Raw genomic sequence first — 23,792 nt, 5'->3', positions numbered from 1 at the left:
AGAACAGGGTATTGTGGTATTTCCTTATTTGGACGATATCTTGGTACTTGCTCAGTCTTCACATTTAGCAGAATCTCATACGAATCGACTTGTATTGTTTCTTCGAGAACATGGTTGGAGGATCAATTTACCAAAGAGTTCATTGATTCCTCAGACAAGGGTAACCTTTTTAGGTTTCCAGATAGATTCAGTGTCCATGACTCTGTCTTTGACGGACAAGAGACGTCTGAAATTGGTTTCAGCTTGTCGAAACCTTCAGTCTCAATCATTCCCTACGGTAGCCTTATGCATGGAAATTCTAGGTCTTATGACTGCTGCATCGGACGCGATCCCCTTTGCTCGTTTTCACATGCGACCTCTTCAACTTTGTATGCTGAACCAGTGGTGCAGGGATTATACAAAGATATCACAATATCTTTAAAATCGATTGTACGACACTCTCTGACGTGGTGGACAGACCACCATCGTTTAGTTCAGGGTGCTTCTTTTGTTCTTCCAACCTGGACTGTGATCTCAACAGATGCAAGTCTGACAGGTTGGGGAGCTGTATGGGGGTCTCTGACAGCGCAGAGGGTTTGGGAATCTCAGGAGGCGAGATTACCAATCAACATTTTGGAACTCCGTGCGATTTTCAGAGCTCTTCAGTCGTGGCCGCTTCTAAAGAGAGAGTTGTTCATTTGTTTTCAAACGGACAATGTCACAACTGTGGCATATGTCAATCATCAAGGAGGGACTCACAGTCCTCTGGCTATGAAAAAAGTATCTCGAATACTTGCATTGGCGGAATCCAACTCCTGTCTGATTTCTGCGGTTCACATCCCAGGTATAGACAATTGGGAAGCGGATTATCTCAGTCGCCAGACTTTACATTCGGGCGAATGGTCTCTTCACCCAGAGGTATTTCTTCAGATTGTTCAACTCTGGGGACTTCCAGAAATAGATCTGATGGCTTCTCATCTAAACAAGAAGCTTCCCAGGTATCTGTCCAGATCCAGGGATCCTCAGGCGGAAGCAGTGGATGCATTGTCACTTCCTTGGAAGTATCATCCTGCTTATATCTTTCCGCCTCTAGTTCTTCTTCCAAGAGTGATTTCAAAGATTCTAAAGGAGTGTTCGTTTGTTCTGCTGGTGGCTCCAGCATGGCCTCACAGGTTTTGGTATGCGGATCTTGTTCGGATGGCTACTTGCCAACCGTGGACTCTTCCGTTAAGAACAGACCTTCTATCGCAAGGTCCTTTTTTCCATCAGGATCTCAAATCATTAAATTTGAAGGTATGGAGATTGAACGCTTGATTCTCAGTCATAGAGGTTTCTCTGACTCTGTAATTAATACTATGTTACAGGCTCGTAAATCTGTGTCTAGGAAGATATATTATCGAGTCTGGAAGACTTACATTTCTTGGTGTTCCTCTCATCATTTTTCTTGGCATTCTTTTAGAATTCCTAGAATTTTACAGTTTCTTCAGGATGGTCTGGATAAAGGTTTGTCTGCAAGTTCCTTGAAAGGACAAATTTCTGCTCTTTCTGTGTTGTTTCACAGAAAGATTGCTAATCTTCCTGATATTCATTGTTTTGTACAGGCTTTGGTTCGTATAAAACCTGTCATTAAGTCAATTTCTCCTCCTTGGAGTTTGAATTTAGTTTTGAGGGCTCTTCAAGCTCCTCCGTTTGAACCTATGCATTCGCTGGATATTAAATTACTTTCTTGGAAAGTTTTTTGTTTCTTTTGGCCATCTCTTCTGCTAGAAGAGTTTCTGAATTATCGGCTCTTTCTTGTGAGTCTCCTTTTCTGATTTTTCATCAGGATAAGGCGGTGTTGCGAACTTCATTTAAATTTTTACCTAAGGTTGTGAATTCTAACAACATTAGTAGAGAAATTGTGGTTCCTTCATTGTGTCCTAATCCTAAGCATTCTAAGGAAAGATCGTTGCATTCTTTGGATGTAGTCAGAGCTTTGAAATATTATGTTGAAGCTACTAAAGATTTTCGAAATACTTCTAGTTTATTTGTTATCTTTTCCGGTTCCAGGAAAGGCCAGAAGGCTTCTGCCATTTCTTTGGCATCTTGGTTAAAGTCTTTGATTCATCTTGCCTATGTTGAGTCGGGTAAAACTCCGCCTCAAAGGATTACAGCTCATTCTACTAGGTCAGTTTCTACTTCCTGGGCGTTTAGGAATGAAGCTTTGGTTGATCAGATTTGCAAAGCAGCGACTTGGTCTTCTTTGCATACTTTTACTAAATTCTACCATTTTGATGTGTTTTCTTCTGAAGAAGAAGTTTTTGGTAGAAAAGTACTTCAGGCAGCTGTTTCAGTTTGATTCTTCTGCTTATATTTTCAGTTTTTTTGAAACTTTATTTTGGGGTGTGGATGTTTTTTCAGCGGAATTGGCTGTCTTTATTTTTATCCCTCCCTCTCTAGTGACTCTTCCGTTAAGAACAGACCTTCTATCGCAAGGTCCTTTTTTCCATCAGGATCTCAAATCATTAAATTTGAAGGTATGGAGATTGAACGCTTGATTCTCAGTCATAGAGGTTTCTCTGACTCTGTAATTAATACTATGTTACAGGCTCGTAAATCTGTGTCTAGGAAGATATATTATCGAGTCTGGAAGACTTACATTTCTTGGTGTTCCTCTCATCATTTTTCTTGGCATTCTTTTAGAATTCCTAGAATTTTACAGTTTCTTCAGGATGGTCTGGATAAAGGTTTGTCTGCAAGTTCCTTGAAAGGACAAATTTCTGCTCTTTCTGTGTTGTTTCACAGAAAGATTGCTAATCTTCCTGATATTCATTGTTTTGTACAGGCTTTGGTTCGTATAAAACCTGTCATTAAGTCAATTTCTCCTCCTTGGAGTTTGAATTTAGTTTTGAGGGCTCTTCAAGCTCCTCCGTTTGAACCTATGCATTCGCTGGATATTAAATTACTTTCTTGGAAAGTTTTTTGTTTCTTTTGGCCATCTCTTCTGCTAGAAGAGTTTCTGAATTATCGGCTCTTTCTTGTGAGTCTCCTTTTCTGATTTTTCATCAGGATAAGGCGGTGTTGCGAACTTCATTTAAATTTTTACCTAAGGTTGTGAATTCTAACAACATTAGTAGAGAAATTGTGGTTCCTTCATTATGTCCTAATCCTAAGCATTCTAAGGAAAGATCGTTGCATTCTTTGGATGTAGTCAGAGCTTTGAAATATTATGTTGAAGCTACTAAAGATTTTCGAAATACTTCTAGTTTATTTGTTATCTTTTCTGGTTCCAGGAAAGGCCAGAAGGCTTCTGCCATTTCTTTGGCATCTTGGTTAAAGTCTTTGATTCATCATGCTTATGTTGAGTCGGGTAAAACTCCGCCTCAAAGGATTACAGCTCATTCTACTAGGTCAGTTTCTACTTCCTGGGCGTTTAGGAATGAAGCTTTGGTTGATCAGATTTGCAAAGCAGCGACTTGGTCTTCTTTGCATACTTTTACTAAATTCTACCATTTTGATGTGTTTTCTTCTGAAGAAGAAGTTTTTGGTAGAAAAGTACTTCAGGCAGCTGTTTCAGTTTGATTCTTCTGCTTATATTTTCAGTTTTTTTGAAACTTTATTTTGGGGTGTGGATGTTTTTTCAGCGGAATTGGCTGTCTTTATTTTTATCCCTCCCTCTCTAGTGACTCTTGCGTGGAAGTTCCACATCTTGGGTATTCATTATCCCATACGTCACTAGCTCATGGACTCTTGCTAATTACATGAAAGAAAACATAATTTATTTAAGAACTTACCTGATAAATTCATTTCTTTCATATTAGCAAGACTCCATGAGGCCCACCCTTTTTTGTGGTGGTTATGATTTTTTTGTATAAAGCACAATTATTCCAATTCCTTATTTTTTTATGCTTTCGCACTTTTTTCTTATCACCCCACTTCTTGGCTATTCGTTAAACTGATTTGTGGGTGTGGTGAGGGGTGTATTTATAGGCATTTTGAGGTTTGGGAAACTTTGCCCCTCCTGGTAGGAATGTATATCCCATACGTCACTAGCTGATGGACTCTTGCTAATATGAAAGAAATGAATTTATCATTTTTTGGACCCAAGTTTTTTGCTTGGGTCCAAGAGTGTCAACTCATGAAGACCTTATTCCTGAGGATATGTATCTTCATGTTCTCATACAAGGATTTTTCAAGTTCCTGAAATTCGACTTTATAGACAAACTTTTTCAGTTTGTGGTTTTTCTGTTTGGTCTTGCCATAAAACTCCCAGAATTTTCTCAAAAGGTTCTGGGGTCTCTCTTGGCAGTGATCAGGTCTCAGGGAATTGCTGTAGCGCCATCCCTGGATGTTATTTTGGTTCAGGTGCCATCTTTTTCAAGCAAATTCTCATTCAGAGATCTTGTCTTTTTTTCTTCGTTCCCACGGAGGGAACTGGGATCTGGACAAGAGTTCCCTTGTTTCAGCTCCAAGGGTATGTTTCTTTAGGAACCATAGTATATTCCCTATCTATGAAAAAAAATTCTGACAGAGGTCAGAAAATACAAATTCTCTCCTTTTGCCTCTATCTCTACAGTCTACTGTTCATCTATCAGTAGTTCTATGTATGGAGGTAATTGGTCTGATGGTTGCTTCCAGGGACATTATTCCCTTTGTTTGATTCCATCCGAGAGTTATGCATGCTCAGATATGGATTGGAGACCATTCGGTTCTGTCTCAGAGGATAGATCTAAATCAGTCGAAAAGAAACTTCCGTGGTTGGTTTCTGTCATAGCACAAATGCTTCCAGATTTATTACTGGATGATTGTGACATTGGACACCAGCCTGCTTGGCTGGGAAACAGTCTAGGACTCATTCAAGGCTCAAGGAATTTGACTCGAGAGGAGTCTGCTCTCTCTAACTTTTTTGGAGTTGGGAGAGTTTTTCAATGCTTAAGGCTTAGCCTCAGTTGTCCTTAGCTAGGTTTTTCAGGTTCCAGTCAGACTCCTTCTCCGCTGTGGCTTACATTTCCACCTGGGAGGAACTCTGAGTTCTTTAGCCATGTAAGAGGTGGCTTGGATTTTCAGTGGGCGGAAGCTCACAATTGTTATCTACATTCCAGGAGTGGACTCTGGAAACCGGATTTCCTGAACAGATAAACATTTCGTTCAGGAGAGTGGGCTCTCCATCCGGAGGTGTTCCCAGGTTTTTTTTTTTTTAATTTCTTTTTATTGAGCAGAAATTGAAAGTACACAGTAACCCATTATGGGCATGTCAATATATTTAGAATAATGAACAGTTTTTTTTTATTCCCTCTACCCCCCTATTTCTTTGATAGACGCATTTTCTATAGGTTAACCCTCAAATGGGGGAGTACCGGAGTTGGATCTGATGGCATCTCGGCAGAACACTAAACTTCCAAGGTGCAGTTCAAGGTCAAGAGATCCGCAGGCCACCCTGATAGATGTTCTGTCAGTTCCTTGGGATTTCAGTCTGGCATTGCTATCAACAGGAGCGAGTATCAGTAATTCTTATAACTCGTGCATGGCCTCGCAGGATCTGGTATGTGGACCTGGTGAACATGTCATCTCTGCCTCCTTGGAGGTTGCCTCTGAGAAATGACCTTCTGACTCAGGTCCATTCCTTCATCCAAATCTCATTTCTCTGCAGCTGGCTGTTTGGAGATTGAATGCTTAGTTCTGTTTATGCATGGTTTTTCTGAGTTGGTCATTGAGACCACGATACAGGCTCGCAAGCCTGTTACTAGAAAGATTTTCCATAGGGTTTAGTGTAAATTTTTTGATTGGTGTGAATCTGAAGGCTACTCTTGGAGTAGGGTCAGGATTCCTAGGATTTTGTCTTTTCTCCAGGAAGGTCTGGAGAAAGTATTGTTGTCAGTTCTCTGAAGGATCAGATTCTGCATAATCTTTTTGCTTCACAAGCATCTGGCAGATGTGCCAGATGTTGAGTTTTTTTTGTTAGGCCTTGGTCAGAATCAGTTTTGGAGTGGGGGAAGAATCAGCGCTAATTATAACCTAAAGCCAAATACAAGTAGGGACCCTCTCAAAAAATCCCTTTGGTGTGAAGCTAGAAGGAAGAGGTAGTATTGGCGCTTACAGCTAGGATAAGATCTATAGTGATGAGAAAATTCTAAAATAATTCTAAAAAATATATGAGCAAAAGTGGTTTAAAATATTATGAGGTCCTCTATACACCTTGTTTAGGCTGCTATGTAATGATGCATCACTCTAGTTCAGCTATAAAAAAAATATATTTAATACTGTTAAAATTACAAAGCACAGTAGAAATAAAACAATGTCTAAAATATTATACTGGAAAAAAGTCCAGCACAATCACAATTTTAAATTTAAAAGGGAAAGGGTATGCAGTGCAGTTAAACCTAACTCTAAAGACTAGCTCAAACAAGCAGATTACAGTAGAGAGGTACAATGGCTTGCAGAACGGTTCCCTATTTGTACATATCTTAATACATAGGCAGAAAATGATGCAATCCTAAACACTTTAAATATAATACTCAAATATATCGACACTTAAAATCTGGACGTCCAGTAGTTTAAATACACATGTTAAAACAATAAGTCAATAAAAATAGGAATCAATGAAAAATGTCCCGTAAGAGCAAAAAAAATATATATATAGGCTGTGGATGATAGTAGGACCTGTCTTGCTTGCATACACGTTGGTATTGTATACCACCAATATATCAGTCAAAACTTAGTCTCTTATCTTAATACTCTCAAATGTAGTTGATCTTGCTCATCGAGTATTGGATCAGACTTAAACACATTTGAGAGTGGTACCTTAATTCGTTGCTGTTAGAAGAGGAGAAAGGGCAGCTGTCTGTTTATTAGAGCTGATCGATCCTTACGGTCTCTATTCCGTATTTGGTCTGTGTCAGATTGCCGACTCTTCCAGATCACACAGAGCAGTGTATTCAGTAATCCAGCTGGGTCTCCGCTGGTGTCAGCGGTGTGAGGGCTCCTTCTGTCTCCGCACGTCAAGTAGCGTGGAGCTGTGTCAGCTGTCAGGTAGCGTGGAGCCGTATCAGCTGTTTTTCCGGTATCCGCGCACACTCTGCTTTCAGTGAAAGCTGGACTGGTTTGTTTGTTCAGAATCAGTGGTTTTAGGTTCCTCCTCCTTGGCTTACAGCTGATAGTGAATTCTTCTTCATGGGAAGTAACAACACTCCTCTTTTTGCATCCAATAGACGGTGATAGTAAATGTCTCAAAGGTAGGTGTAGGTGAACAACTTCAACACGTTTCTCCCCTTCCTGGGGCTTTTTCAAGAAGTGTTCATCTGTCTTCTAAAACTCCTTAATATACACCTCATAGGTGTTTCATTGGTCAGATGGTCTTGTGGGTGTGTAGTTCAATTTATTAGGGATCTTTAAGGTCGTATTCTTTAGTTCTAAGCAATAGTGGTGTTATACACATATACTGAAACAGGTTAAGTAACACTCTCCATTTGTACAAAAAACATAAACATTTGGATAATTAAATGGCTCATTGCTAGTGAAAGAAATATAGTTAAGCTCAGTATATTTAAGTTTAAAAATATGATAAAAGTAGAGTAGAATGACATTTTTAATCATACATAAAGGGGCTTAGATCCAGTTCTGAGTTTAGACCTAGGGGGTATAGGGTTTTCATATTGTATATTAGCTCAGCCTCTCTTTTGAGTAGTTTAGTCTCATAGTTCCCCCCTCTCCAGTCACGCTTAACTTTCATTATTCCTCAGAAAGAGAGATCTTTAAGTCTGTTATTGTGGACATTCCTAAAATGGCTATACAGATGTGTGTCCATCTTTCCCTTTTCTATTATGCACAGGTGTTCCCTTATTCTTTCCCTTAGTGTTCTTGAGGTCTCACCTAGGTACTGTTTTTTTACAGCTACACTGTATTAAATAGATGACCCCTTTATCGGTGCAACGTATTGTATCCACAATGGGAAATACTTCACCCGTCTGTGTGGAAGAGTACTGTTTTATTTTATTATCTGCAACAATGGCAAGGGTAAAAACCTTTTAGTGTATTCCCTAACAAAGCCTGTTCTTTTAGGGGGGGGGGGGGGGGGTTGTTTTAAATTCACTTGGCGCTAATAATGTTTTTAAGTTTCTGGATTTCCTGTATATAAATTTCGGATTTAGGGTGATTTTATCCCCTATGCTTGGATCCTCTCTTACATGATGCCAATGTTTCTTGATTATTTTCTTTCATGTAATTAGCAAGAGTCCATGAGCTAGTGACGTATGGGATATACATTCCTACCAGGAGGGGCAAAGTTTCCCAAACCTTAAAATGCCTATAAATACACCCCTCACCACACCCACAATTCAGTTTTACAAACTTTGCCTCCGATGGAGGTGGTGAAGTAAGTTTGTGCTAGATTCTACGTTGATATGCGCTCCGCAGCAAGTTGGAGCCCGGTTTTCCTCTCAGCGTGCAGTGAATGTCAGAGGGATGTGAGGAGAGTATTGCCTATTTGAATGCAGTGATCTCCTTCTACGGGGTCTATTTCATAGGTTCTCTGTTATCGGTCGTAGAGATTCATCTCTTACCTCCCTTTTCAGATCAACGATATACTCTTATATATACCATTACCTCTGCTGATTCTCGTTTCAGTACTGGTTTGGCTTTCTACAAACATGTAGATGAGTGTCCTGGGGTAAGTAAATCTTATTTTCTGTGACACTCTAAGCTATGGTTGGGCACTTTGTTTATAAAGTTCTAAATATATGTATTCAAACATTTATTTGCCTTGACTCAGAATGTTCAACTTTCCTTATTTTTCAGACAGTCAGTTTCATATTTGGGATAATGCATTTGAATTAATCATTTTTTCTTACCTTCAAAAATTTGACTCTTTTTTTCCTGTGGGCTGTTAGGCTCGTGGGGGCTGAAAATGCTTCATTTTATTGCGTCATTCTTGGCGTGGACTTTTTTGGCGCAAAAATTATTTTCCTTTTGAACCCATGCATTCTTTGGTCGTTATATTACTTTCTTGGAAAGTTTTGTTTCTTTTGGCCATCTCTTCTGCCAGAAGAGTCTCTGAATTATCTACTCTTTTTTGTGAGTCTCCTTTTCTGATTTTGCATCAGGATAAGGCGGTGCTGCGAACTTCTTTTGAATTTTTTACCTAATGTTGTGAATTCTAACAACATTAGTAGAGAAATTGTGGTTCCTTCATTATGTCCTAATCCTATGAATTCTAAGGAGAAATCATTGCATTCTTTGGATGCTGTTAGAGCTTTGTAATATTATGTTGAAGCTACTAAGTCTTTCCGAAAGACTTCTAGTCTATTTGTCATCTTTTCCGGTTCTAGAAAAGACCAGAAAGCTTCTGCCATTTCTTTGGCATCTTGGTTGAAATCTTTATTTCATCATGCCTATGTTGAGTCGGGTAACACTCCGCCTCAAAGGATTACAGCTCATTCTACTAGGTCAGTTTCTACTTCCTGGGCGTTTAAGAATGAAGCTTCGGTTGATCAGATTTGCAAAACAGCAACTTGGTCCTCTTTGCATACTTTTACTAAATTCTACCATTTTGATGTGTTTTCTTCTTCTGAAGCAGTTTTTGGTAGAAACGTACTTCAGGCAGTGGTTTCAGTTTGAATCTTCTGCTTATGTTTTTTCATTAAAATTTTATTCTGGGTGTGGATTATTTTCAGCAGGAATTGGCTGTCTTTATTTTATCCCTCCCTCTCTAGTGACTCTTGTGTGGAAAGATCCACATCTTGGGTAATCATTATCCCATACGTCACTAGCTCATGGACTCTTGCTAATTACATGAAAGAAAACATAATTTATGTAAGAACTTACCTGATAAATTCATTTCTTTCATATTAGCAAGAGTCCATGAGGCCCGCCCTTTTTTGTGGTGGTTTTGATTTTTTTGTATAAAGCACAATTATTCCAATTCCTTATTTTATATGCTTTCGCACTTTTTTCTTATCACCCCACTTCTTGGCTATTCGTTAAACTGAATTGTGGGTGTGGTGAGGGGTGTATTTATAGGCATTTTAAGGTTTGGGAAACTTTGCCCCTCCTGGTAGGAATGTATATCCCATACGTCACTAGCTCATGGACTCTTGCTAATATGAAAGAAATGAATTTATCAGGTAAGTTCTTACATAAATTATGTTTTTTCTATGGTTTTGTGTTCTCCATTAAAGTTAGTGATGAAAGGAACTGATATTTCATTTATTGGCTGTGTTTCAATGTTGGTTTTGTCTTTATATGTAAGTAATGTTGCTCTATGTGTTTAACTTCTTCATAGTTCACCTCTATGAGCTTATCTTCATAGCCTTTTTCTCCAAATTTTTTGCTTAGAATTTGTGCCTGTTCTTCGTAGTCTAATAGATTTGAACAATTTTTTCTTATTCGTAAGAACTGTGCTCTAGGGATATTAGTTTTCCATTTGGACAAATGGCAGCTATGCGCGTGTATAAAATTATTAGCGTCCACTTTTAAAAAAAATGTTTTTGTGGTAAATGTATCTGTTTCTAGTGTTATATCGAGGTCAAGAAATGAGATCTTCTCTTTACTTATTTCATATGTGAATTGCAATCCTCTATTTGTGTTGATAGTTGTAAAGAATTTGGTTAGTGTAGTGTCATTCCCTTTCCATATGATAAGAATATCATCTATGTACCTCTTGTAGGACACCAGGTTTTTTGCCAAGCCATTCGAACCAAGGAAATCGGATTCCCAATCTCCCATAAATAGGTTCGCATAGCTTGGCGCAAACCTGGTGCCCATTGCAGTACCTTTTATTTGTACGTACATTTTTTTATTGAAGGAGAATGTGTTATTCACTAAAATGAATCTGATACTTTCTAAGATAAATTCTCTTTGTTCTTTATCAATAGTGTCATCTTTTGATAGAAAGTTGGAAACTGCTTTAATGCCTAAATCGTGTGCAATATTGGTATACAATGTTACATCACACGTAGCCAGTAATATATCTCCCTCTATTTTGAGGTTATCTAGTAATTGTAGGACTTGGGTTGAGTCTTTTAGAAAGGACGGTAATTTTTTGACGTATTTCTGGAGAAATCTGTTTGTATTGTGATAAATTTGATGTCAATAATTGTATGCCTGAGATTATTGGACGACCGGGGGGTTGTTTTAGATCTTTATGTATTTTAGGTAGAAAGTAGAATATTGGTATTTTAGGGAATTCTGGGTATATATAGATATATTCTTTCGTGTTTAAAATGCCCTTCTCTTTTGCTGTGTCCAAATGCATTTTTAAAAGAATTTGATCTACCCTAGTGGGATCTCTTTTTAATTACTTATAGGTTGATACATCTTTTAGTAGTCTTTCAGCCTCTTGTATATAGTAATTCCTATCCATTATCACAACTCCTCCCCCTTTGTCTGCCGGTTTTATAATATCTTTGTTCTTCTTTAACTTTTGTAGAGTAGCATTTTCAGATTTTGTCAGATTTTGTGGCAATTTTTTATTTTTGTATTTTTCAAGGTCTTTCTGGACTAGTGTTTCAAACAATTCTATATTTTTACCCTTGTCTTGTGTGGGGTAGAATCTAGATTTCGGTTTTAGCTCAGTGTGAGTATATTTTGCAGTAGTTATCGCGGGTGGTTTGGGGGTAAATTCTAATGGGTGTTTTAGGAAGTGTCTTTTCAGTGTCAATTTCCTTACAAATTGTGTTACATTGCTGAGAGTTTCGAATTTATTTAATTGAGAAGTGGGTGCAAACTATAGGCCACGTCCTAATACTTTATTTTCCTCATTACTTAGTTCTGTTTTGCTAATATTAAAAATTTCATGATTTGTTGGTTCTACCAAATCTCCCTTCTCTCTCTTGGCCTCTTTATTATTTCTCCTCCTTCCTCCTCTCTTTCCTCTAGCATTCTTTTTCTTTGGCCCATTAATGGTGCTAGTTGGACTTTTTCTATAATTGTACCCCTGGCATTTTCTGCCCTTGGGTTGTCCCCTAAAAAATTAGCTCCTTGGCCTATATCAGTTCTTTCTATTTGGTGATCATTATCTGGTTTATGTGATAGTGGTTGGAATCTATTTCTCAAAGGTATTCTCCAATTCTTGTCATTCTTATATATTGAGTTATGTTGCCTATCAGTATGTGATCTTTCTATATTTCTCTCGTTTCTCCAATTTTGGTTTGAGTAGCTTTGGTATTGGTTATGATACTCTATGTCAAATCTAGGGTTATTTATTGCTTGATTTGTATACTCTCTTTCAGAGTAGTGAAACTGTCTTTGTCTATTACTCGCGCCATAATCATATCTCCTACGTGGTGCCTCCTGCCATCTGTATTCTCTTGTGTTGATTCTCTCTCCTTTGTGTGTTAGGTGTATTGATTTATTTCTATGTCTATAGTTATCATGTCTCCTATAGTTATTTGGTGTATTTTGATTAATGGATGTTTCATTGTAAGTTTGTTTTTGCATTCTATTTTGTGTCGGGTTGCTATTCCTCTGTTGGGGTAGTATATCTTTATCTGTTTCGTTTTCTATATTGCCCATTGCATAGTCTTTATCTCTTTTCAGTTTTTTCTTTTTTATTATTTGTAATTCAGTATTAGTCATTTTTAAGGATCTTATTATTTCTGTTTTTCTTTAAATATGTCTGAGTCTTTTCTACTTTCCAGGCTCTCTTTTATCTCATTTACTCTTCTATCTATTTCTGTTAGGCTAATATTTCTGGCCTTCTTAATGATATTGATGAGGGTAAATGATGCTTTTTCTAAAGAGGTGAACCATTCCTCTTGTAGAGTATCATTGAGTTCAAATGTGCATTTCTTTCATGTAATTAGCAAGAGTCCATGAGCTAGTGACGTATGGGATATACATTCCTACCAGGAGGGGCAAAGTTTCCCAAACCTCAAAATGCCTATAAATACACCCCTCACCACACCCACAATTCAGTTTTACAAACTTTGCCTCCCGTGGAGGTGGTGAAGTAAGTTTGTGCTAGATTCTTCGTTGAGCTGGAGCCCGGTTTTCCTCTCAGAGTGCAGTGAATGTCAGAGGAATGTGAAAAGAGTATTGCCTATTTGAATACCATGGTCTCCTTCTACGGGACCTATTTCATAGGTTCTCTGTTATCGGTCGTAGAGATTCATCTCTTACCTCCCTTTTCAGATCGACGATATACTCTTATATACCATTACCTCTACTGATTCTAGTTTCAGTACTGGTTTGGCTATCTACTATATGTAGATGAGTGTCCTGGGGTAAGTAAATCTTATTTTTTGTGACACTCTAAGCTATGGTTGGGCACTTTATATGTAAAGTTCTAAATATATGTCTTTAAACTTATATTTGCCATGATTCAGGATAATCAGTATTCCTTTATAATTCAGACTGTCAGTTTCATTATTTGGGATAATGCATTTTAATTCAATTTTATTTTTCATTACCTTGAAAATTCTCAATTGGCCATATTTCCCTGCGTGCTGTTAGGCTCGCGGGGGCAGAAAATGTTGTTTTTTATTGCGTCATTCTTGGCGCTGACTTTTTTGGCGCAAAAATTTTTGTCATTTCCGGCGTCAACTACGGCGCCGGAAATGACAAAATTTTTTGCGCCAAAAAAGTCAGCGCCAAGAATGACGCAATAAAAAACAACATTTTCTGCCCCAGCGAGCCTAACAGCACGCAGGGAAATATGGCCAATTGAGAATTTTCAAGGTAATGAAAAATAAAATTGAATTCAAATGTGCATTTCTTTCATGTAATTAGCAAGAGTCCATGAGCTAGTGACGTATGGGATATACATTCCTACCAGGAGGGGCAAAGTTTCCCAAACCTCAAAATGCCTATAAATACACTCCTCACCACACCCACAAATCAGTTTTACAAACTTTGCCTCCTATGGAGGTGGTGAAGTAAGTTTGTGCTTGATTCTACGTTGATATGCGCTCTGCAGCAGGTTGGAGCCCGGTTTTCCTCTCAGCGTGCAGTGAATGTCAGAGGGATGTGAGGAGAGTATTGCCTATTTGAATTCAATGATCTCCTTCTACGGGGTCTATTTCATAGGTTCTCTGTTATCGGTCGTAGAGATTCATCTCTTACCTCCCTTTTCAGATCGACGATATACTCTTATATATACCATTACCTCTGCTGATTCTCGTTTCAGTACTGGTTTGGCTTTCTACTACATGTAGATGAGTGTCCTGGGGTAAGTAAGTCTTATTTTCTGTGACACTCTAAGCTATGGTTGGGCACTTTTATATAAAGTTCTAAATATATGTATTCAAACATTTATTTGCCTTGACTCAGGATGTTCAACATTCCTTATTTCAGACAGTCAGTTTCATATTTGGGATAATGCATATGAATAAATCAATTTTTTTCTTACCTTAAAATTTGACTTTTTTCCCTGTGGGCTGTTAGGCTCGCGGGGGCTGAAAATGCTTCTTTTTATTGCGTCATTCTTGGCGCGGACTTTTTTGGCGCAATTTTTTTTTCTGTTTCCGGCGTCATACTTGCCGCCGGAAGTTGCGTCATTTTTTGACGTTTTTTTGCGCCAAAAGTGTCGGCGTTCTGGATGTGGCGTCATTTTTGGCGCCAAAAGCATTTAGGTGCCAAATAATGTGGGCGTCAGTATTGTCTCCACATTATTTAAGTCTCATTATTTATTGCTTCTGGTTGCTAGAAGCTTGTTCACTGGCACTTTTTCCCATTCCTGAAACTGTCATTTAAGGAATTTGATCAATTTTGCTTTATATGTTGTTTTTTCTATTACATATTGCAAGATGTCCCACATTGACACTGAGTCAGAAGATACTTCTGGAAAAACGCTGCCTGGGGCTGGATCTACCAAAGTTAAGTGTATCTGCTGCAAACTTGTGGTATCTGTTCCTCCAGCTGTTGTTTGTAATGAATGTCATGACAAACTTGTTAATGCAGATAATATTTCCTTTAGTAATGTTACATTACCTGTTGCTGTTCCGTCAACATCTAATACTCAGAGTGTTCCTGTTAATATAAGAGATTTTGTTTCTAAATCCATTAAGAAGGCTATGTCTGTTATTCCTCCTTCTAGTAAACGTAAAAGGTCTTTTAAAACTTCTCATTTTTCAGATGAATTTTTAAATGAACATCATCATTCTGATTCTGATAATGGTTCCTCTGGTTCAGAGGTTGATGCTGATAAATCTTCATATTTATATAAAATGGAATTTATTCGTTCCTTACTTAAAGAAGTCTTAATTGCATTAGAAATAGAGGATTCTGGTCCTCTTGATACTAAATCTAAACGTTTAAATAAGGTTTTTAAATCTCCTGTAGTTATTCCAGAAGTTTTTCCTGTCCCTGATGCTATTTCTGAAGTAATCTCCAGGGAATGGAATAATTTGGGTAATTCATTTACTCCTTCTAAACGTTTTAAGCAATTATATCCTGTGCCATCTGACAGATTAGAATTTTGGGACAAAATCCCTAAAGTTGATGGGGCTGTCTCTACTCTTGCTAAACGTACTACTATTCCTACGGCAGATAGTACTTCCTTTAAGGATCCTTTAGATAGGAAGATTGAATCCTTTCTAAGAAAAGCTTATTTATGTTCAGGTAATCTTCTTAGACCTGCTATATCTTTAGCGGATGTTGCTGCAGCTTCAACTTTTTGGTTAGAAGCTTTAGCGCAACAAGTAACAGATCATAATTCTCATAGCATTGTTAATCTTCTTCAACATGCTAATAACTTTATTTGTGATGCCATCTTTGATATCATTAGAGTTGATGTCAGGTATATGTCTCTAGCTATTTTAGCTAGAAGAGCTTTATGGCTTAAAACTTGGAATGCTGATATGTCTTCTAAGTCAACTTTGCTTTCCCTTTCTTTCCAGGGTAATAAATTATTTGGTTCTCAGTTGGATTCTATTATCTCAACTGTTACTGGAGGGAAAGGAACTTTTTTACCACAGGATAAAAGGTCTAAAGGTAAATTTAGGTCTAATAATCGTTTTCGTTCCTTTCGTCACAATAAGCATATTCCGATTCATCCAGATCACTTTCAGTTTCTGAGATTCTCTTTCCTAGACAAGCATTACCAGTTTGTGGCTCTGCCGTTTGGCCTAGCAACAGCTCCAAGAATTTTTACAAAGGTTCTCGGTGCCCTTTTCTCTGTAATCAGAGAACATGGTATTGTGGTATTTCCTTATTTGGACGATATCTTGGTACTTGCTCAGTCTTCACATTTAGCAGAATCTCATACGAATCGACTTGTGTTGTTTCTTCAAGATCATGGTTGGAGGATCAATTTACCGAAAAGTTCATTGATTCCTCAGGGCTGTCTCTACTCTTGCTAAACGTACTACTATTCCTACGGCAGATAGGATCATGGTTGGAGGATCAATTTACCGAAAAGTTCATTGATTCCTCAGACAAGGGTAACCTTTTTAGGTTTCCAGATAGATTCAGCGTCCATGACCCTGTCTTTGACAGACAAGAGACGTCTAAAATTCATCTCAGCTTGTCGAAACCTTCAATCACAATCATTCCCTTCGGTAGCCTTATGCATGGAAATTCTAGGTCTTATGACTGCTGCATCGGACGCGATCCCCTTTGCTGGTTTTCACATGCGACCTCTTCAGCTCTGTATGCTGAACCAGTGGTGCAGGGATTACACAAAGATATCTCAATTAATATCTTTAAAACCGATTGTACGACACTCTCTGACGTGGTGGACAGATCACCATCGTTTAGTTCAGGGGGCTTCTTTTGTTCTTCCGACCTGGACTGTAATTTCAACAGATGCAAGTCTGACTGGTTAGGGAACTGTTTGGGGGTCTCTGACAGCGCAAGGGGTTTGGGAATCTCAGGAGGTGAGATTACCAATTAATATTTTGGAACTCCGTGCAATTTTCAGAGCTCTTCAGTCTTGGCCTCTTCTAAAGAGAGAATTTGTTTTCAGACAGACAATGTCACAACTGTGGCATACATCAATCATCAAGGAGGGACTCACAGTCCGCTGGCCATGAAAGAAGTATCACGAATTCTGGTATGGGCGGAATCCAGCTCCTGTCTAGTTTCTGCGGTTCATATCCCAGGTATAGACAATTGGGAAGTGGATTATCTCAGTCACCAAACGTTACATCCAGGCGAATGGTCTCTTCACCAAGAGGTATTTCTTCAGATTGTTCAAATGTGGGGACTTCCAGAAATAGATCTGATGGCCTCTCATCTAAACAAGAAACTTCCCAGGTATCTGTCCAGATCCAGGGATCCTCAAGCGGAAGCAGTGGATGCATTGTCACTTCCTTGGAAGTATCATCCTGCCTATATCTTTCCGCCTCTAGTTCTTCTTCCAAAAGTAATCTCCAAGATTCTGAAGGAATGCTCGTTTGTTCTGCTGGTAGCTCCAGCATGGCCTCACAGGTTTTGGTATGCGGATCTTGTCCGGATGGCCTCTTGCCAACCGTGGACTCTTCCGTTAAGACCAGACCTTCTGTCGCAAGGTCCTTTTTTCCATCAGGATCTCAAATCCTTAAATTTAAAGGTATGGAGATTGAACGCTTGATTCTTAGTTAAAGAGGTTTCTCTGACTCTGTGATTAATACTATGTTACAGGCTTGTAAATCCGTATCTAGGGAGATATATTATAGAGTCTGGAAGACTTATATTTCTTGGTGTCTTTCTCATCATTTTTCCTGGAATTCTTTTAGAATTCCGAGAATTTTACAGTTTCTTCAGGATGGTTTGGATAAAGGTTTGTCTGCAAGTTCCTTGAAAGGACAAATTTCTGCTCTTTCTGATCTTTTTCACAGAAAGATTGCTAATCTTCCTGATATTCATTGTTTTGTACAAGCTTTGGTTTGTATAAAACCTGTCATTAAGTCAATTTCTCCTCCTTGGAGTTTAAATTTGGTTCTGGGGGCTCTTCAAGCTCCTCCGTTTGAGCCTATGCATTCATTGGACATTAAATTACTTTCTTGGAAAGTTTTGTTCCTTTTGGCCATCTCTTCTGCCAGAAGAGTTTCTGAATTATCTGCTCTTTCTTGTTAGTCTCCTTTTCTGATTTTTCATCAGGATAAGGCGGTGTTGCGAACTTCTTTTAAATTTTTACCTAAGGTTGTGAATTCTAACAACATTAGTAGAGAAATTGTGGTTCCTTCATTATGTCCTAATCCTAAGAATTCTAAGGAGAAATCATTGCATTCTTTGGATGTAGTTAGAGCTTTGAAATATTATGTTGAAGCTACTAAGAATTTCCGAAAGACTTCTAGTCTATTTGTTATCTTTTCCGGTTCTAGGAAAGGTCAGAAGGCCTCTGCCATTTCTTTGGCATCTTGGTTGAAATCTTTAATTCATCATGCTTATGTCGAGTCGGGTAAAACTCCTCCTCAAAGGATTACAGCTCATTCTACTAGGTCAGTTTCTACTTCCTGGGCGTTTAGGAATGAAGCTTCGGTTTCATTATAAGATTTAAACTTTATTTTGGGTGTGGATTATTTCAGCGGAATTGGCTGTCTTTATTTTATCCCTCCCTCTCTAGTGACTCTTGCGTGGAAGATCCACATCTTGGGTAGTCATTATCCCATACGTCACTAGCTCATGGACTCTTGCTAATTACATGAAAGAAAACATAATTTATGTAAGAACTTACCTGATAAATTCATTTCTTTCATATTAGCAAGAGTCCATGAGGCCCACCCTTTTTTTGTGGTGGTTATGATTTTTTTGTATAAAGCACAATTATTCCAATTCCTTATTTTTTATGCTTTCGCACTTTTTTCTTATCACCCCACTTCTTGGCTATGATGATTTGTGAGTGTGGTGAGGGGTGTATTTATAGGCATTTTGAGGTTTGGGAAACTTTGCCCCTCCTGGTAGGAATGTATATCCCATACGTCACTAGCTCATGGACTCTTGCTAATATGAAAGAAATGAATTTATCAGGAAAGTTCTTACATAAATTATGTTTTTTTAATTATTGAAGTTTCAAATGACCAACTACATAATGATTTATCCTTCTCTGATGATGTTTTTTCTCATTTCAGAATTTTCTTGATCAGATATTGACACTATCAAATCCACTTTTTTATTTTTAAAGTACATTTGTTCTTTGTTGAAAAGGTGTTGATTATTTTGGATATTAAGGTAATTAGTTCTTTCAAGACTAACTAACATTTTATTTTTGCTTATTTATTCTTCTGTATTTTCAGAGGTTTTTTTCCAGTTCCTCATACTAGGGAATGGAATAGGCTGGGAATTTTCTTTTATTCCTTCTTTAAAGGTTTTAAATTATATTCTTTGCCAGCAGTTCATTTCAATTTTGATGGTTCTCCAATTTAATGGGGCTATCTCTACTCCTGCTAATTATGCTATTGTTTTCTATAGCAAAATAGTATTTATTTTTCCTTTAGATGGTTGTATCCTATTTAAGGAAAATTATTTTTCAGGTATTTTTCTTGGACCTGTGTTTTATTTGAATGATGTTGCAATTGCTTCATTTCTTCTGTTTACTTTAAAATCAAGTATCAGATTATGTTTTTATTTAGCATTGTTAAGGGACAAAGTCTACTGCTCATTTGAGGTTAGACTGGGTGCTGTTGCATTTGTCTTGTTGTCTTGCATTTGTTTATGCAAGTCTGGTGTGTTGACTGGTCTTTTAACTGGATTAATATGCTAATAATTTCATTTGTATCTTCATTTTATTGAATATTTTCACAAATGAGGTTTTAATCTATGTCTTTAGCTGTTTTTAGCTAGAAGAATTTTGTGATTTCTAAAAAATCCTTATTTCTTTTTTTCCAAGATAATCAATTATTTGGTTCATTTTGGATTCAATTCTTAACTGTTACTCTGGGCTTCAAGATTGAGTTCTAAGACTAAAACTTTAAGCTTATTTTAGTTTTGTTGTTCTTACTAAGGAACAAAATTCTAATTCTTATCCAAGTAACATGTTTTTATTTGGAGTTTTTTTGGTTCTATTCGGTCCAAATTTCTTAGATTTTGGTACAGAATAAAATTTAGAGTTAAACCGTCTATGAGAAGTTTTTTTCTCTCTATTATATTACAGCTATTCCAGTAAGGCTAACACTTTCCTGTATATTTTGGGTAATGTTGAAGTGCGGCTGATCACCTGTTGGGGCTCAAGCGCTGCTCAGATCTGGAATCTTCTGGGGTATTTATTCCAGTTCCATTTTTAGGAACTGGGTTTTGGGGTTTTATTTCAAAACTATTCATTGTTCAAAAGATAGAAAATCTTTTAGTTATATAAATGTACCATCTTTTAGATTGGTATTTATATGGTCTATTTTGCCTTTTTTTGGTCAGTGATAGCATTATTTGTTTTCATTAGATACAATAGATGCATATCTTCATTTTCTGTTTTCATTCAGATTATTTTCTGAGGCTGCGGAATCTCATATGATTCAACTTTGTTTTTTCAGGACATGGTTAGAGGATCTTTTTATCAAAAGCTCCCGATTCCTCACACAAGGGTCACCTTTTTTAGGTTTCCAGATAGTTTCTTTCACTGTCTTTGTCTCTAACAGACAAGTGATAATTTTATTGGGTTCCGTCTGTCGGTACCTTCAGTCTCTATTATTTCCTTCAGTTGCTATATATGCATGGAAGTTTTAGGTCTTATGACAGCAGCATTGGATTTAATTCCCTTTGCTCATTTTCATAGAAAACCTTTTCAGTTTTTTATGCTGAATAATGGTGCAGGGATTCTAGGATTTCACTTTTTAAATCTTCAAAATCCTAATGTTTATCTATCTTTGATTAAGATCACCATCATTTAGTTCTACAGGTCTCTTCGATTCTTTCAACCTGGACCATGATCTCTATAGATGCGAGTCTTTTAGGTTGGGAGGCTGTCTGAGGTTCTCTGTCAGCACAAGGGGTTTGGAAATCTCAGGAGGCGAGATTACCATTTGATATTTTGGAAATCTGTGCATTCCCAGAGTTCTTCAGTTGGTTTCTTTTGAAGAAGAGACGTTTATTGTTTTTTTCAGACATTATCACATCTGTGGTATATGTCAATCATCAGGGTGTGACTATCAGTCTTTAGACTGTGACAAAAGTATCTCGGATATTTGCTTGGGCTATATCCAGCTCCTATCTAAATTCTGGGGTCCTTTTCCCAGGTATAGATGTTTTGGAAGCGGATTATCTCTGTTAATCAAGCTTTACATCCGGGAGAATGGTCTTTACCCAGATATGTTTTTCAATTTTTCAGATGTGAGGGCTTCCATAAATAGATCTGTTGGCCTCTCGTCTTAACAAGGAACTTCCCAGGGGCCTATTTCAGGTCCGGGGATCCTCAGGCGGAAATAGCGTATACATTGACACTTCCTTGGAATTATCATTCTGTCTATATCTTCCGCCTCTAGTTCTTCCAAAATTCTAATGGAGCGTTCGGTTGTACTGCTGGTGGTTCCAGCATGGCCTCACAGGTTTTGGTATGCGGATCTCATTCGGATGGCCAGTTGCCAACCTTGGACATTTCCGTTAAGACCAGACCTTCTATCTCAAGGCCCATTTTTCCATCAAGATCTCAAATCATTTAATTTGAAGGTATGGAGATTGAACGTGTGATTCTTAGTCATAGAGGTTTCTCTGACTCAGTGATTAATTCTATGTTACAGGTTTGTAAATCTGTCTCTAGAAAGATTTATTATCGAGTTTGGAAGACTTACATTTCTTGGTGTTCTTCTCATAAATTCTTTTGGCATTCTTTTAGAATTCCTAGAATTTTATAATTTTTCAGGTTGGTTTAGATAAGGTTTTGTCTGCAAGTTCTTTGAAAGGACAAATCTCTACTCTTTCTGTTCTTTTCACAAAAAGATTGCTATTCATTCTGATATTCATTGTTTTGTACAGGCTTTGGTTTGTATCAAGCCTGTCATTAAGTCAATATCTCCTCCTTGGAGTCTCAATTTGGCACTGAGGGCTTTAAAGGCTCCTCCGTTTGAACCTTTGCGTTCTCTGGACATTAAATTACTTTCTTGGAAAGTATTGTTCCTTTTGGTTATCTCTTCTGCTAGAAGAGTTTCTGAGTTTTCTGCTCTTTCTTGTGGATCTCCTTTTCTGATTTTTCATCAGGGTAAGGCAGTGTTCCTTCCTGTTATTCATTATTTTGTTCAGGCTTTGGTTCTTTTCAAACCTGTCGTTAAGCCAATTTCTCCTCCTTGGAGTTTTAATTTGGTTCTAAAGGCTTTACAGGCTCTTCTATTTGAGCATATGTTTTCTCTAGACATTATTTACTTTCATGGAAAGTATTGTTTTTTTTTTGACATCTCTTCAGCTAGAACATTTTTTAATTATCTGTTCTTTCTTGTAAGTCTCCTTTTTCTGATTTTTTCATCAGGATAAGGTGGTTTTTGCTATCCTCATTTCAATTCTTACCTAAAGTTGTGATTTCTATCAACATTAGGGAGGAATTATTGTCTTTTCCTAAGACTTCTTTGATAAGATTCTTACATTCTTTGGATATGGTAAGAGTTTTGAAATCTTATGTTGAAGCTATTCAGATTTCAGTTAGTCTTCTAGTCTATTTGTTTTCTTTTCTGGTGTTAGGAAGGTCAAAAGGCTTCTGCCATTTATTTGGCATCTTGCTTAAACTTTTGATTCAACATGTTTATTTGGAGTCGGGTGGATTCCCGCCTCGCAGGATTACGGCTCATTCTACTAGGTAAATTTCTACTTCCTGGGCTTTTTAAGAATGAAGCTTCTGTTGATCAGATTTGCAAAGCAATGACTTGGTCTTCTTTGCATACTTTTACTATGTTCTACCATTTTTATGTTTTCTCTTCTTTAGAAGCAGTTTTGGTAGAATGGTACTTCAGGCAGCTGTTTCAGTTTGATTCTTCTGCTTATATTTTCAGTTTTTTTCATTATAAAAATTGAAACTTTTTTTGATTTGGGTAGTGGATTAATTTTTCAGCGGAATTGGCTGTCTTTATTTTATCCCTCCCTCTCTAGTGACTCTTGCGTGGAAGTTCCACATCTTGGGAATTTATTATCCCATACGTCACTAGCTCATTGACTCTTGCTAATTACATGAAAGAAAAGATAATTTATGTAAGAACTTACCTGATAAATTCATTTCTTTCATATTAGCAAGAGTCCATGAGGCCCACCATTTTTGTGGTGGTTATGATTTGTATAAAGCACAATTATTCCAATTCCTTATTTGATGCTTTCGCTCTTTTCTTATCACCCCACTTCTTGGCTATTCGTTAAACTGAATTGTGGGTGTGGTGAGGGGTGTATTTATAGGCATTTTGAGGTTTGGGAAACTTTGCCCCTCCTGGTAGGAATGTATATCCCATACGTCACTAGCTCATGGACTCTTGCTAATATGAAAGAAATGAATTTATCAGGTAAATTCTTACATAAATTATGGTTTTTTTCTCTAGTCTTAATCCCCTTGGGACTATGTTCAGGGCTATATATTTCTCTAGATAGTTCATCTCTGTTTTTTGTTTTAGTTCTTTAATTAGTAGTTTCTCAAGTTCACTCATTCCTTTGTACTAATATTTGTATCATGTGCAGTCTCTATCTCTGTGTTTATGTCTGCGTTATCCAATTCAAGTAGGATACTGTTTCTTGTACTGAATAGATCCATAGTAATGTTTTTCTTTAAGGATACTAAATGTATTTCTTTAAGGATAGTAATGGTTATACCAGTGATCTATATAAAAAGCTGCTAGATTCAGAAAAGAGACTCAAACAGTTTTGGAGTGGGGGAAGAATCAGCGCTAATTATAACCTAAAGCCAAATACAAGTAGGGACCCTCTCAAAAAATCCCTTGGGTGTGAAGCTAGAAGGAAGAGGTAGTATTGGCGCTTACAGCTAGGATAAGATCTATAGTGATGAGAAAATTCTAAAATAATTC

The sequence above is a fragment of the Bombina bombina genome, chromosome 2 (genome assembly GCF_027579735.1).
Source record: "Bombina bombina isolate aBomBom1 chromosome 2, aBomBom1.pri, whole genome shotgun sequence".
In the NCBI taxonomy this organism is placed as follows: domain Eukaryota; kingdom Metazoa; phylum Chordata; class Amphibia; order Anura; family Bombinatoridae; genus Bombina; species Bombina bombina.
The sequence above is the reverse complement of the archived record's forward strand: the minus strand, read 5'-3'. Positions refer to the sequence as shown.